Below are 14,059 nucleotides of genomic sequence, written 5' to 3' on the forward strand. Positions count from 1 at the left end.
TTTGAAAAGAGATTTGATGTGTGAAGCTCACTTGCTTTCTAGCCAGAGGTCTCTTTCTATATTTGGGATTTGTAGTGGAAAACCCACAAATGGAATTTCAGCAAATCTGAATTCAAATGTCCTGGTTGCCTGACAATAGGATTGGCAGCCTAACAGCTTCCAGGATGACACTGGCTTGCTTTCCTGGGGAGAATGACTAAAAGCAATTTACACATTACAGAGGGTTTAGAGTGTCTTTTCTTTATCTGCTATATGGAGCACAGTAACCAATACCACTACAGATGTGCAGCAAGCTTCCTCTAAGTCCTCCTTTCACTGACTGGAAAGCTGAATTTTGAGCATCACAGGATCTTCTTTTCCTCCCACTTCTTCTTTCACCTGCTTCAAGGCTGCCATCTTGCTTCCTAGCACCTCTAGTCCATGCCCATTCCTAGGTACTGTCAGGAATCCTTGACACAGAGGAAGTACTAATTAAAACCTTTGAGGACAGGAGTTTTTTCTTATGCTTATCTACTTGCCAGTCCTACTTCATTTCCTTTTGAGCGAATCAACTGTTGGCAGGTTGTGCAGAGTAGATTCTTGAATAGGGAAGTCCAGAACTAGAGCAGCTATGAGAATCCACATCTGAAAATGAATACACTGTGTTGTCACTGTTTGAGCCTGTTGCTGTTTCTAAATCCCTCGGATACTATAGAGTGCTACTTAAGTTTGTCACTCAGTTTTCTTTAATGAAGAATATAAATGAATTCAGCAAATATTTACTCAGTGTTTACCTCATGAAAAGTCTTCTGAGGGATAAAATGTTGAGCAGAGTTCAGGCCCTTGAAAAGCTTCAAATCTAACAGGGAAAGAAAATGAACAAATCTAGGCTTGGTGCCAGAAGCTGTGAGCATTCGTGAAGGAGGGGGCATTCCAGATTCTTTCCTTCAAGCAATCAATAGCTATAGGCCGGCCTTGAGCAGGCACTGGGGATCCAGTGAGCGGTTAACAAAACAAAACAAGATCCTTCCGTATGTGGAGGAAACCAGACAATAAATAAATAATAAGTAACTAAGAACTTCAGCAACACAAGACAGACTGATGGATACAGAGTGGCTGGGCATGGTGATTAAGGAAGTCCTTTCTACAGAGGTGACATTACAACTTGCTCCTGAATTTTTCAAAGCAGAGATTTGGGGCTAAGTAGATTCCCACACGATGGAACCACAAATATTAAATCTTGAGTATAAGCTCCAATTGTTCAGGGTCTATAAAAAGAAGATCCAGGCACAGTAATAAAAGGAGCAAGGAAATAGGAGCAGAAGGTGGAGTCAAAGAGGCACCAGGGATCAGATCACACAGAGCCACTGGAAGCCTCTGTAAGGTGTTAAACCAGGATTGTTCTCAACAGACTGGCTGCTGAAAGGAGGGTGTTCCATGTGCATCACAGATGGAAGCAGAGGGACAGAGAGGAGCTGGCTTCTCTGGCCATCATCCAGGTGATGCCTTGGATGAAGTTGGTCACTGGGGAGATGGTGAGAAATTTTGGGAACATGAGAAAAATATTTGCTAGTAGAATTGACATGAGTCACTGATGAATAGTGAAAAAATGAAAAAATAAAGGAATCAAAGATATCCTTTATGTTTTCATCTAAGGCACCTTGATGAGGGATGATGCCTGAACTGGGAAGTCTCCCAGGATATACTGACATGGCGTATACTTGAAGCTCATTTTGGAAGGAAAGGAACACAGAGAAGGGCCTGGATACATGAAATAGAGAAAAACCCTCAGCACACAATTGATGAGCATTTGGCTGAAAAAAACAATGTGCATGTCAGGAAGCCAGGGGAAGCCAGGCTGGTAAGCTGGAGGTCATATAAGGAGGCTATAAAATGTTGAAGGCCATGAATGCCTGGACAGGGTGGAGAGAACAGGTTTGAAACAATGGAGCCACAAATAATCAAAAATTAAGGAAAAAAAAAGAGAAACTAGAAAATTCTCATTCTATACCTTTGATGCCTTAGGAAATCTAGAAACAAAAGGGCCCCAAGGTAGCAATTCATAAACCACACAGGCCAAGTACAGGTCGTACCTATAAACCATCAAAAACTACCAGAGTCTCGTTAGACTCCTTGGAGGTGCCTTTTATGTACCCATTTTCTCTGAACAATGATCTTCATAGTATGTGGATCAGGAACTACTTATTTAAGATTGATAAAGCAAAGAGTCCCTTCCCAATCATCTTGTTGTGATCCAAAATCTTAGTTCACATCCTTGACAACAAGGGTAGCTATCAGGAATAAGCTATTTGAACTCAATAACTTTTAAAAAAATGCACTAATGCTTTTGCCAACATGATTTTCTCCACCTAAAACAGGACAATGATTTTCAAATATAGAAGGAGAAACCACACCCTCTTCTCACCATGAGATTATATCAAAATGACCTGAGAAGCTGTTCAAAGCTCTGCCTTCCAGAATTGCAGAGTTACTGACCTACCCCAGGACCCCACTGGGGGTGTATGGGGTCCTCACTTCTAGAGGAAACCCCTCAGGAAGTAGAAGACTGAGTACCTCTGAGTTAAGGGTTCTCATAGACATTTGTTTTTAATCTCTTTAAGTCACTGATATGCAATTTCATATCAGGTAGCAGAGTCTGGGGAAAAGAAAAAGGATCAGACAGGTTTTTGAAACCAAATTATTGCCTCTCTGACAGATACCACTGTGCTGCTTACAAGTATTTTTCCTATTAAGTTTTAGCGAGTGCAAGGGCTATGGTAAATAACCTTTCATCTGCAGAAGCTTTTCAAGGAACAAATAAGGAGTAATGCAAAGTAATCCTGGGGAACTTTAAAGAGAGATTGTATCAACTGAATTTAAAGTAATAGAATAGAGGGAAAAGGAGAAAAGTATACAATTGCTTTCTGGGGGTATCCTTCTTTCTAATATAGAATTTATATGCAAAATTTGTTATTGTAAAAATGATTAAGTTGATTTAGATTGAAAAAAAATGTGTGTATATATGTATGTATGTATATGTATATATGTGTGTGTACACACACACAATTTCGTTTAAAGACAGGAAACACAAAAAGGCCCTGAGATTACATAAATCTATTAGAGACATTTAAAATGATTTTGGTATCAAAGAGTTAATGAAGAAATTTAGTTTTACTTTTTTGAGTTTTTCTTTTTTTTTTTCTGAGCTAGATGAGAGACAGATAATTTCTTTGGCATCGATGGTAGGTTTGTTGTGAGGTGATAGTTTCATTTTTTTTAAGGCTTAACTAAACTTTTTTATGCAGTAATAACCACATTTCCAGGAGAAGTTAGGAAAGCTTATAATATTGCACATGAAAAAGAAACAAAACCAAGAGAATGCTGTAGTTTGCACTGGTTTGAAACAAGCCGTGCATAGCTAATCAGTCAGAAAACCCTGGATTACAACCAAACCACAACAGAAGAATATAAATGAACACAGGGCATGTGAATGATTCTTGCTGGGGAGGGGGAATACCTTGAATTATCAAGTAGTTTTCTGAAAATTGAAAACTAGAAGACACTCAATTATTGGCAGCACACGTCCTCAATTAGGCAGATCTGTGTGTCAGTCAACCAGAATATACAATAGAATAATTTAGGTTCATTCTCTCTCAATCTACAAACATAATCATTTTCACATGGAAACTTAGCAATGTCACACCTCATTTCTCAGCAGACTTAAGAACAGCATGCAGTCTTGAGATGTTTTGGATCACCTTTACAGAACGAATCCCAGTACATTTCCACTCCCCTTACAGATTGTTATCACGTACAATTAAAGTTAAACTGCACTTGTCAAAACAAGATAACAAATCACACTCTGCAGTAGCCTTAGATTTCTTTTTAATCATGAAGTTTACCAATTGAACCCTTTGCAATGCAACCCCAAAGCTAATCAGGGAAGCAGTCATTGTTATAGGCAAAATTATAACTTTAAAACTTTAACAAATAATTAGTACTTAACAGCTTTATAGGATATTTAACAAAGCACTAATAACTTACCAGAAACAAAAATAAAAATTTTGAAAAGTGAAAATTTTATGATGCATATTTTATTACCCTTAAACCCCTATAGGAGATTGGATAAATTACTAATATTCATTGAGAATTGAACCAAAATGTCTGGGGATATATGTCAGTGGTAGAGTGTTTGCCTAGAATACACAAGGCCCTGCATTCAATCTCCAGTGCCAAAGAGAGACAGAGAGAGGGAGGGGGAGAGAGAGAGAGAAATAAGAGAGAGAATATGTGTGTGTGTGTGTCTTGGACCAAAAATTAACAAAATAATTTCACAATTACTGCACCAAGAATTTGAGAGCAGCTTTCTTGGGTATTTAAGGAGGGTTTTTATTTTTACCTTCTGTTTCAAGACCCCATCCACAGCAATTTGGTCTTTCCCTCTTTTGTAATTTCTATGTCCTTTCTCCCTTCCACATTGGTCTTTATAAATTATATCAACTAGTTTCCAAATGGGGATGCTCCTTTCTAAGTTCTGTTTGTATGATTGCAGATGACTTCATCTAGGACAACTAATTGTCTGGGTTGTACACACAGACAGGTCAGATGCCCAGATCTGACCTTAGTCATCTTGACATCCAGTAATTTTTGTCCTCCTGGAGAATCCCAAATCTCTCCATGTTCTTCTCCACTTATTAGATTAAAATTAAACCCACTGTCTGCAGCCATTTAAATTCTTTGAATGAGTTTCATACCAAAAATAGAAAAATATAATGAAAGTGAACATCTTTAAGTGCTATGCCAGGCACTGTTCATAGAACTTACATGTATTAACTCTTTCACCTTCACAACCCTATGAATGAGGCTTGGTAAGTATCCCCATTCTCTGAAGCATGAAGAAATGGCACTAGTAAGAGGCATAACTAGTACTAAGCCCAGCACCAGTCTTTTACATGTCACTCAGCCATTTCTCTACTTTGAGCCCAGGTGTCCAGGATCATATGCTTAGTTGGGACCACCACTGCCCAATGACAAAATCCAAATTCTAGACTTCCTGGTGGCACCAAAAGGAGAAAATATGGAGTTTAAGAAACATTTATTTTTTTTATTCCTACATTTTGTAAATTATGTTCCCCAAAAGATATTTATCACTGTCTCATATTAGACATGGAAAGACTGATTCTGATGCACATTAAATTTGAGAACCACTGAGCTAGAGTCTGGGAGCTGTGAGGGTAGGGAATACATTATCAGGGTGATGGGAAATTGAATGCACAAAGGCATTGAGCATGGAGAAAAAACCAACACTTAGAGGAAATAGAAAGGAGTATTCCTTGAAGAGTCCAGAGAGGCAGGGAGAACCAGCTTTGCCAAGACTGGGGAGGCAGGCAGGGGCCAAGCCAGTGCAAGCTTTAGTAAGAGAAGCTTTATCCCACCAGATATGGGAAGTCACTTCAGGCCTCTACATAGGAATGAAAGAATATCAGGTTTTCATTGTGCAAACATAGCTGCAGCTGTGTGGAGAATGGATTTGAAAGAGAAAGGATAGTATGAGGAGAACTATCAAGGGAATATTGCAGTAGAAAAGGTAAGATGAGACCAAAGTGGAGATCCAGAGGTGGCAGAGAAAAAGATAGAAATGAGCATATCCAAGAGTTCAGTTGAAGGGGGAACACTCAGTACATCTTCCAAACAGCATCAAAATTGGAATGGTAAATTAGATCCTGTCAGTCCTTAACTTGATTGCTGCAGAAGCTTCCTAGTGTCTTAGGATGGAGTCTAGAATCCTCCACATCAAGACGGTCGCCTTCTTTTCTCTTTGTGTCTACACATGAGCCTTAGGCACTCTCTTTGCTCCCACCTGAGAGTTTTCCACCTGCTAGTCCCTTTGCCTGAAGCACCTCTTTGGTAACTTTCACATAAAGACTCCTCCTCATTTTTTTAAATTAATTTTTATTGTTGGTTGTTCAAAACATTACATAGTTCTTGATATATCATATTTCACACTTTGATTCAAGTGGGATATGAACTCCCATTTTTACCCCGTATACAGATTGCAGAATCATATCAGTTGCACATCCGTTGATTTACATATTGCTATACTAGTGTCTGTTGTATTCTGCTGCCTTTCCTATCCTCTACTATCCCCCCTCCCCCCTCCCCTCCCCTCTTCTCTCTCTACCCCCTCTACTGTAATTCATTTATCCCCCTTATATTTTCCCCCTTTCCCCTCACTTCCTCTTGTATGTAATTTTGTATACCCCTGAGGGTCTCCTTCCATTAGATGCCTACTTCTCCGAGGAGACTTCCTGCATCACCCAGTTGAAATACGTGCCTACACTCTTATCCACCTCAGTACTTCACTTACACTATCAGTAGGCTTTAGATCATTGTATTATTATCTGGTTTTCATTGACTGCCTTTGTTTGTCTTGATGAATGCAAGATCCATGAAAGCAAGAACCCCATCTGCTTGGTTATCTAGCACAGTGCCTTCCCTTACATGTGCCACCAATTCACAGTAAATACATATGGGCAGTTTGACAAACTCTAGGTTTCACCATAGGCTAGGTGATGGTGACCTTCTCCAAGGACCAATTTTGGTAGATCTAGAAGCAAAGTATCAGACTTACCATTATTTCTCCTCTCCTTCTTTATTCTGTACCTGAAGGTACTAAGTTAAAAGCTATTGGCCTACAGACATCAAAAAAAAAAAAATGTATAGTTTGCCAACTTGTTTTTTTCCTGTGTTGCTTATTGGTTTCTTATATCCACATTTTGTTGCAATTTCTTAAAGTTTGCCAGTACAACAAAAGAGGACCATACTTAACTAGATGACTAAAATAACAAAGGGCCAAATTGAGCTGCATTTTTTATAATTGAGATTTTCAAATCACTACAGAGGTGGGCCTTCTTTCTATATAAACATTAATACAATTTTTACAAAAATTGATTCCTTGAATTGTGCCCAGAAGCAAATCAGTGTGGCTAATAGAGACTAGCGTGTGTGTGTGTGGGGGGGGGCGGGGGTGGTTAAATTAGTGTTCATTTTTTTTTTTTCACATTCTGGAGTAATTTCTATTTGCAATGCCCCTTCCAATGACTAAATTTTATCATTCACCATAGAAGCCAAGGTTTAGAAAATTGTATAATCCCTATATTCTAAATCAGGAAATTGAAGCAGAGAGAGATTACCTTTGCCAAGAAAGAGAGTGGTTTTGTGGCTGAGTCAGTTTCAAATTCAGAGTCTATCCCAGGCTTTCAACACTCTGCTAATGAACTGTGTACTATTTTCATTTCTGTTTGCTTATGTGAGTATTCACCAAGCCACCAGCACCATATGAGATCAGTATCCAAGCTATAAAGGCTTTTCAAATTGCTAACACTAGACATAGTTCAGACTTTAAGTACCAGGAAGCAACTGGGAACAGCTGCTTTTGAATCAGACATAAATCTAAGCAATGTTACAATATAGCAAAAGGGGGAAAAAAAGACCTTGTCTCATTAAATAGCTAACAAGAGAGTGTATCTGATAGTAAAATCTTGGCAGAACATAAAATACCTGTTTACTGCCAAATTCTAGTCATACAACATTAAGGTTACCTATTTAAGCACGGAGCACTGGCTTCTCATCATATATAATTCTATCAAGGAGTTTCCCTCGTGAATCTTAGTTGCCTTTAGAGTGAGTAGAAACACTATTGCCAAGATTGCTGGGACCTAACCTCACAGGGATTTGTAGATAGAAAATTAATCCCTCGAATTGTGCCCAGAAGCAAGTCAGTGACTAATGGAGACCAGCAAGGAAAGGCCTAGCCAAACCCTCAGAGCCTGTAGCAGCCAAAGCTTTTTGAATAATTTTTCAGGGTAGCTCCTTAATAGAGCACATAGACAAAATCCCATCTGGGCATTAGAAATAGGAATTATACAGGCATGGTCTGTTTATTTTCCCTTCATCCTTTGTTATGGCCCTTCTCCAATTAGATTGTATTTGAATGTCTGGAGTTTGTTATAGGGTGACCACCTCATGCCCAGTAAAAAGGTTTGTTTTTTTTTTTTCTTTTTTTTTTTTAAACTTTTGCACAGCCAAATGGTAATGTCAAAAAAAAATACTGGGGGAAAATGTCCCATGGGATATTTTTAATCAAGTAACACACATTTCCCATATAAATGTTGCATAGAGACGGCCATGAAAATAACCCATTAAGTAAAATATTCCAAAATCGAATCTAATAAAGCTGGATAGAAAAATCCATTCTTCTACTGTGGAATAGAATGTATAATAAAACCAGGGAAATGTTCATATGGCATTAAACTCTACAAGCTTAGTGTAATCCAGAGGCCTCACAGAAAAGCAGAAAGTAAGAAATGGGAAAATAAAAGGGTGATCACATTCTAACACAGCCACAATTAATAGATCTACCTTCAAATAAAAGAAAAAGAAAATCAATTCAGTTGGAAAGATGTCAGGATGGAGCAATTACTCATGGCTAATTACTTTTTAAAAGAAGATGACAATGGGTTAGTTTTCACTGATATTGATGAAGGAAAACCTTTGGGGAAAGCATTTGTAAAGGTTAGCAAGGATATGAATTATCCTCCAGTATGTTGAAAGGCAAAGAAGAGGGAAGAATAAGTAAAATACTAGTACAGTCTAGTGAGGGTCATCAAGACAACTGAGCTGATACTATAAATTACCATTTTCTAAAATCCGAACCTGTCATCAACATGTCTCACAGTGAATTATTTCCTAGAAAAGATGATTTGATATGAAATGTTCAGTAACTCGCCAGACAAATGACTTTTAAATAGTTTTATTCAGTAGTACATTGTGAAAGGCAAAATGAGATGTAGTTGTTCTACCTATGAATTAAGAATCCTTTTGAAACAATTACTGCAGAATTGCTGGAATGTGCGGTCCTGGTATTGGCCTTAGAAAAACCAGTGGTTTTTAGTGATACCTGATCACTGAGTTCATCCACAAAACCAAAAATATAAGAAAACCTTCATAGTTTTCACAAGCAATCTTTGAATATGTTAATTATTATAGCTTACAGTTGTCATCAAAGACCATGCATATTTGTAAGAAATGAACACACTGGTTCATTCATTTTTATTAACAAAAATATCTGTGAACAATGAGAAGAAATGTATATCAATAAAAATCCTTCCCCTGGTATGGCAGATCAAGGGCTGTATACCATACACCAATATTTTTAGCAACCCCCTTTAAAATACATATACATGTATACACACAGTCTACAGGTGCACATGTACATATATGGGCTTATCTATAAAGTCATGCCCGCCCCCCCAACGAACACACAGAGAGATCCCACTGAAAACCATTAACAATGGCTGATGCATAGACACATTTCAAACAGAAAATATGTTTATTTGCTCTCATCAAAAGCGTGGTGAACAAAATAAAATCTATTAGCTAGTACTGTTTAGTCATCTAGTCTTTGATACTGAGACTTGAATCAATTACTAAGACATCAGGGTTAATTCCCACTTGTACAAGAACATATTTTTTCTGACTTGCCAAAACCACAGCTGAAAATCCTAGTGTGATTGTTTTCACTGGCACTTCAATACTGCGTCCCCTTTCTTCTATGATTTCCCACCACCCCAGGTTGGCTGAACTCTTCCCTGCCCTTCCCACTAATCTCCAACACCCTTCTCAGTGTTCTGCTGATGTAGTTTCAATTGTGATAATCTCTCTGCCTGCAGAGTTCTCTTTCTCTCATCACTCCTTTATAGAAGGCCCTACCCATACCTGTGCCTCAGAGTTATTATAGTTCATTCATACCTCATTTATCAAGCACAACCCAGGAAGCCTTGTCTGACTGCAGCAGCCCACAGTGAGTTCACCATCCTCTGGCAGTTTGTACTGTCAGACTTGACATCCTCTTACTACCTCATGTGAGTATTTGTCTTTAATAATTATGTAAGTTATAAACTGCTTGCGGCAGGCCAGCACTTAGCAAATCTTTGGGCCCTTAAAAATGATAACATCATATCTTCTTTATAGTAGGTGATCAAACAATGCATTTTGATTCATGAATGGGTTGATTTTAAATGGCTTTAAATGTTTCTCCAGATTTTATGTAGGCAAATTAGCTGAGAAGCAGATGGCATTCATATAAGCAACTAGGTGAATTTCTCTTAATCATAATGCATACACTGGAATTCTACATCATGATGTCACTAGGTAACAGAATTCATCAAGTCCACAGTGTAAAAGACAAAATGTAGAAAATGATTGTCATTATCTTGGCTCAAATTGCCTTTATTTGGGTTATTATTTTGAGTTAAGAAATTTGATGGTCAAGAAAAATCATAACGATAAGTTAATTATCCTTCCACGTTTTTAGGAATATTCTTTCATTCCTTTATAGGAAAGCCTAAGAAAGGGAAGTTAAAGACAAAAGCCAAATAAAGAAGGCTTTCAAAGGAATATAACTGCCCTGAGGCGACACAGTATTGAAGTGCCAAGATTGCCTTCTTCCTGAAAACACACCTAGAAATGGGGTAGGGAAAGAAGAAGAAACAGAGGGAGGAGGTGGCAGAACCTAACCCCTCCACATCTGAGTACAGAGGACAATGAAATGACAAAAGGCACCTGGTCAGTCTCAGCAAACCTTTCTGGAAACATATTTTAGTCACTTCTTTCCTTAAACACGTGACTGTTCTGCAAGTGTTGCTTCATAGCAGGACATTTTAATTCAATAAAGAAAAGAAAGGCAAAGGTAACCCTCCTTTTACCATCTTAACAGAATTAAGGCATTAATAAAATCAAATTGTCATGGTCCAGAGAGATTCCCGGATCTGACATTCTGTGCTCAGCTCCATCAGGGAATTTCACCATATCTATTTGTTAGTACATATTATAGACACGCTCAATATCTTCTGTGAAAATGTCATTATAACCAGCTAAGGGCATTGGTTTTCAAACATTTGGAAGTGTTAAGAAGAGCTCAGGTGGCCTCTCTTTTGAATAAAGAAGCGATTACTCTGATTGTTCTTCCTAAAGAATACTTTCAGATTATGAATGCATTGGATCACGTGTGTTGTAACTCAACTCGACTATCTTTCATAGGTATCTAGAGGGCTCTTAAAAATACAAAAACATTTGAACTAAAATTCCGCAAAAACTCAGATAAGATAAAATTACCTATCTGAGAATCCTCTTTGGAGAGTGTTTTAGAGGGTTTGAAAAGGGACATTAATGGATTCCTGCGGACAAAAGTTTAAAAATTAATAATATCTGAGCTGGGTGGAAAACAAAAAACAAAAAACAGAAAAGATGCTGAAGTGTTCCCAGTGTATTCTGCTGATACTTTAAGTTCTGCACTGCAGTAATTGGAATGGGATTTCATTACAAGAAGTTTTTACCCAGTCACATCTACAGCATCCTTGTAAGAGAGTGATAGAGACCAAGTGTACCTGTTATGATCATTACCACCATGTCTCCAAGGAAACAACTCCAGAAAGTTATCAAAGACACAAAAGTGGAGGGGAAAAACATAAGGTACTGCCAGACAAACTCAACACTCCAGAATACTTGAAGCTTTAACATAAATAAATAAATAAATAAATAAATAAATAAATAAATAAATAAACAGCTCCTAGCGTTCCTCTTAAACGATGGGAGGGAGGTGCTCTCCTTCCTTTTATATTTCAGTTTTAACACGAAGAACAACACATTTTCCTTGAAAAATATTTTTCATGTTTCTGACTTCTTCAAAGAACTTAGAGGCTCAATACGATTGGCAAGCACCAAGCAGTTAAAAGTGTAGGTAAAGTTAAAATTAGCCATGGACACAGGTAATTTCTTCAAATTAAGTTCTTTAAAAATGATTGTTATTCGTGCCTCTTTCCCATTTCTACATTACCTTAGAGAAGTATGTGCTAAATCCTAGTTGGCAAGATATGTTATAGAAATATGTTACCTATGATGACAAAATTCCCATGCTCCATCTCTACACTGGGATGCACATTTCCCTTCTCATTTAAAAGGGCTGCCTTTGAAATTCATGGGCTCTCATCACGGTGTGATAATTCTCAACCCATATCCTATCTCCATCCAGGAAGCTGAAACGCTGATGTTCTCTGAAGGTGGGGAAAGAATAAATCCTATAAATCCTCTCCCCTCCTAGAAGACAGAGCAACCCTGCCTAAGGAAGAAGGAAAAAGAAGACAAAGATAGGTTTCTGCGTTCCAAGAACTCTCTGATCCCGAAGCTCATTTCTTTTCCATTTTAAGAGTATTCTTCTTCTTTATACATCTATGTCTTTCGATTCTACCCTCAGTCCACTCTCTTCTCACTCCACTAACTCTCCTAACTAAAGCTCCAAACAATTGGCTCCAACATCCAGGGTGGACTCAAGTTTTATAAGGGCAGAAATTTATACAATTAAAAAAGAATATAAATTTGAAAATGCAAAATTAGATATAAAAGTAACAGCTTATGAAGAATGAGACAACACAACACCTTAGCGATGTCATGGCTAGTCTCAGGCACCACCCAGTCAGGACCCCCTCCACTGTCATAGGTTATAGATCTAAGCTGTCACTGCCAACAAAGTTATGATTCTTACCTTACTCTCACTCAGTCCATTTTCATGTAATCTTGCTTTAGAAAATTACTTCTTTCACTAATAAGGTGCCTGGTCAATTGAGAGAATTCACCAATGCTTATGAGTCTTTTGTGCAATATTTCATTAAGCATTTGCAATATTCTGGTTGATAACTAAAGGAAGAAATGAACACACTTATGTCTGGCAATGATTATAAAAACACAATAAAAATTAAAATCCTCTGGACAAATCTTCAGTGTCTTTTTTCCAAGTTTTTGTTTTGCTCTGTGTATGTTTCTTAATCACAACCATATATTACAATGAATTTTATTCTAGTAGCCTCACCACTACTCTTTAAAATGCACATAGATTTGCAAGATAGGCAAAATATAGACTACAAATACTCTGGTTGGTTAAATTTCAATTGTGCTGATGAAATTAAAGGAAAAGGTTCATTTTCTGATGCCATCTTTGGGTTTTCTGAAATCCTGGTTGCTGGCTTACTCACTAATTTGGTAATTTGCAATAGGTTTTCAGTCATTAGAGCAAATTAGCAAGGTTTAGCTATAATGTGAATATTAATATCTTCATTTAGAACCATTCCACGTGCCCTCTCTTGGTTTCTAAGGACAAGTTGCTTTTTTAAACCTTGGAGAAAGGCTATATGAAATACATGAATATGATGCTTATGAAAAGGCATTTGATAACCAATGCATTATTTTTCATCTTCTATGAATAAAATGTCAGTGACTTTGCTAATATTGTATTTCAAAAGCCCCAAAGACTGACAGACAGCCTCAAGCACATATTGTGCTATATTAAAGAAATATTGGTCCTTGGCTAGAAAGGATTTTCCAGCCCAGACTGAGCAATAACCACTTGATCACACATCTCTCCTGCATCTAAGCTCTGAATGGCAAAGCATGTGCCTCTCATTGGCTGGTTCTGAGCCCTCTACTCAGCATCCCACAGTCACTGGGGCTGTGTGCCTCCAGCTACATGACATCTGGGGCACACAGCAGAAATGTTACCTTCCATCCGTGACCCTTTTAAGACCCTTTAATGTCTACCAATGTTGTCACCATGGCACTCACTTGCTTTCATAATTCTCCCTGACAACCACTCCCCCTCAATCCCTGCTCTCACCACAGTGCTATAATTTAAGTGCATTCTAGAGACCTCCACTGTCAGTGTCTTTGTTCCTAACAGAAGCAACATTAGAATGTTTCCTGTGAATACACCAAACTACCCATATAGTAGCTCCTGCAGGATAGCCCTCCCAGGTTTCGTATCTAATCTGTGCTATGCCTGACTCAGGCTTCAGAGAATTCCACAGATTTCTCTCCACTTCTTTCCTAACTGTGGCATTATTTAAATTTAACACTTGTCATCAATCAGCTTGGAGGCAAGAATAATCACATGAAATAGTATCCTCATGAAAAAGGAAGATAAATTTGCCAGCTGAGACCTCCAAACAAGAGGCCAAGATGGATGGTGGCA

Source organism: Callospermophilus lateralis, unplaced genomic scaffold, assembly GCF_048772815.1.
Source record: "Callospermophilus lateralis isolate mCalLat2 unplaced genomic scaffold, mCalLat2.hap1 Scaffold_43, whole genome shotgun sequence".
NCBI classification, from domain to species: domain Eukaryota; kingdom Metazoa; phylum Chordata; class Mammalia; order Rodentia; family Sciuridae; genus Callospermophilus; species Callospermophilus lateralis.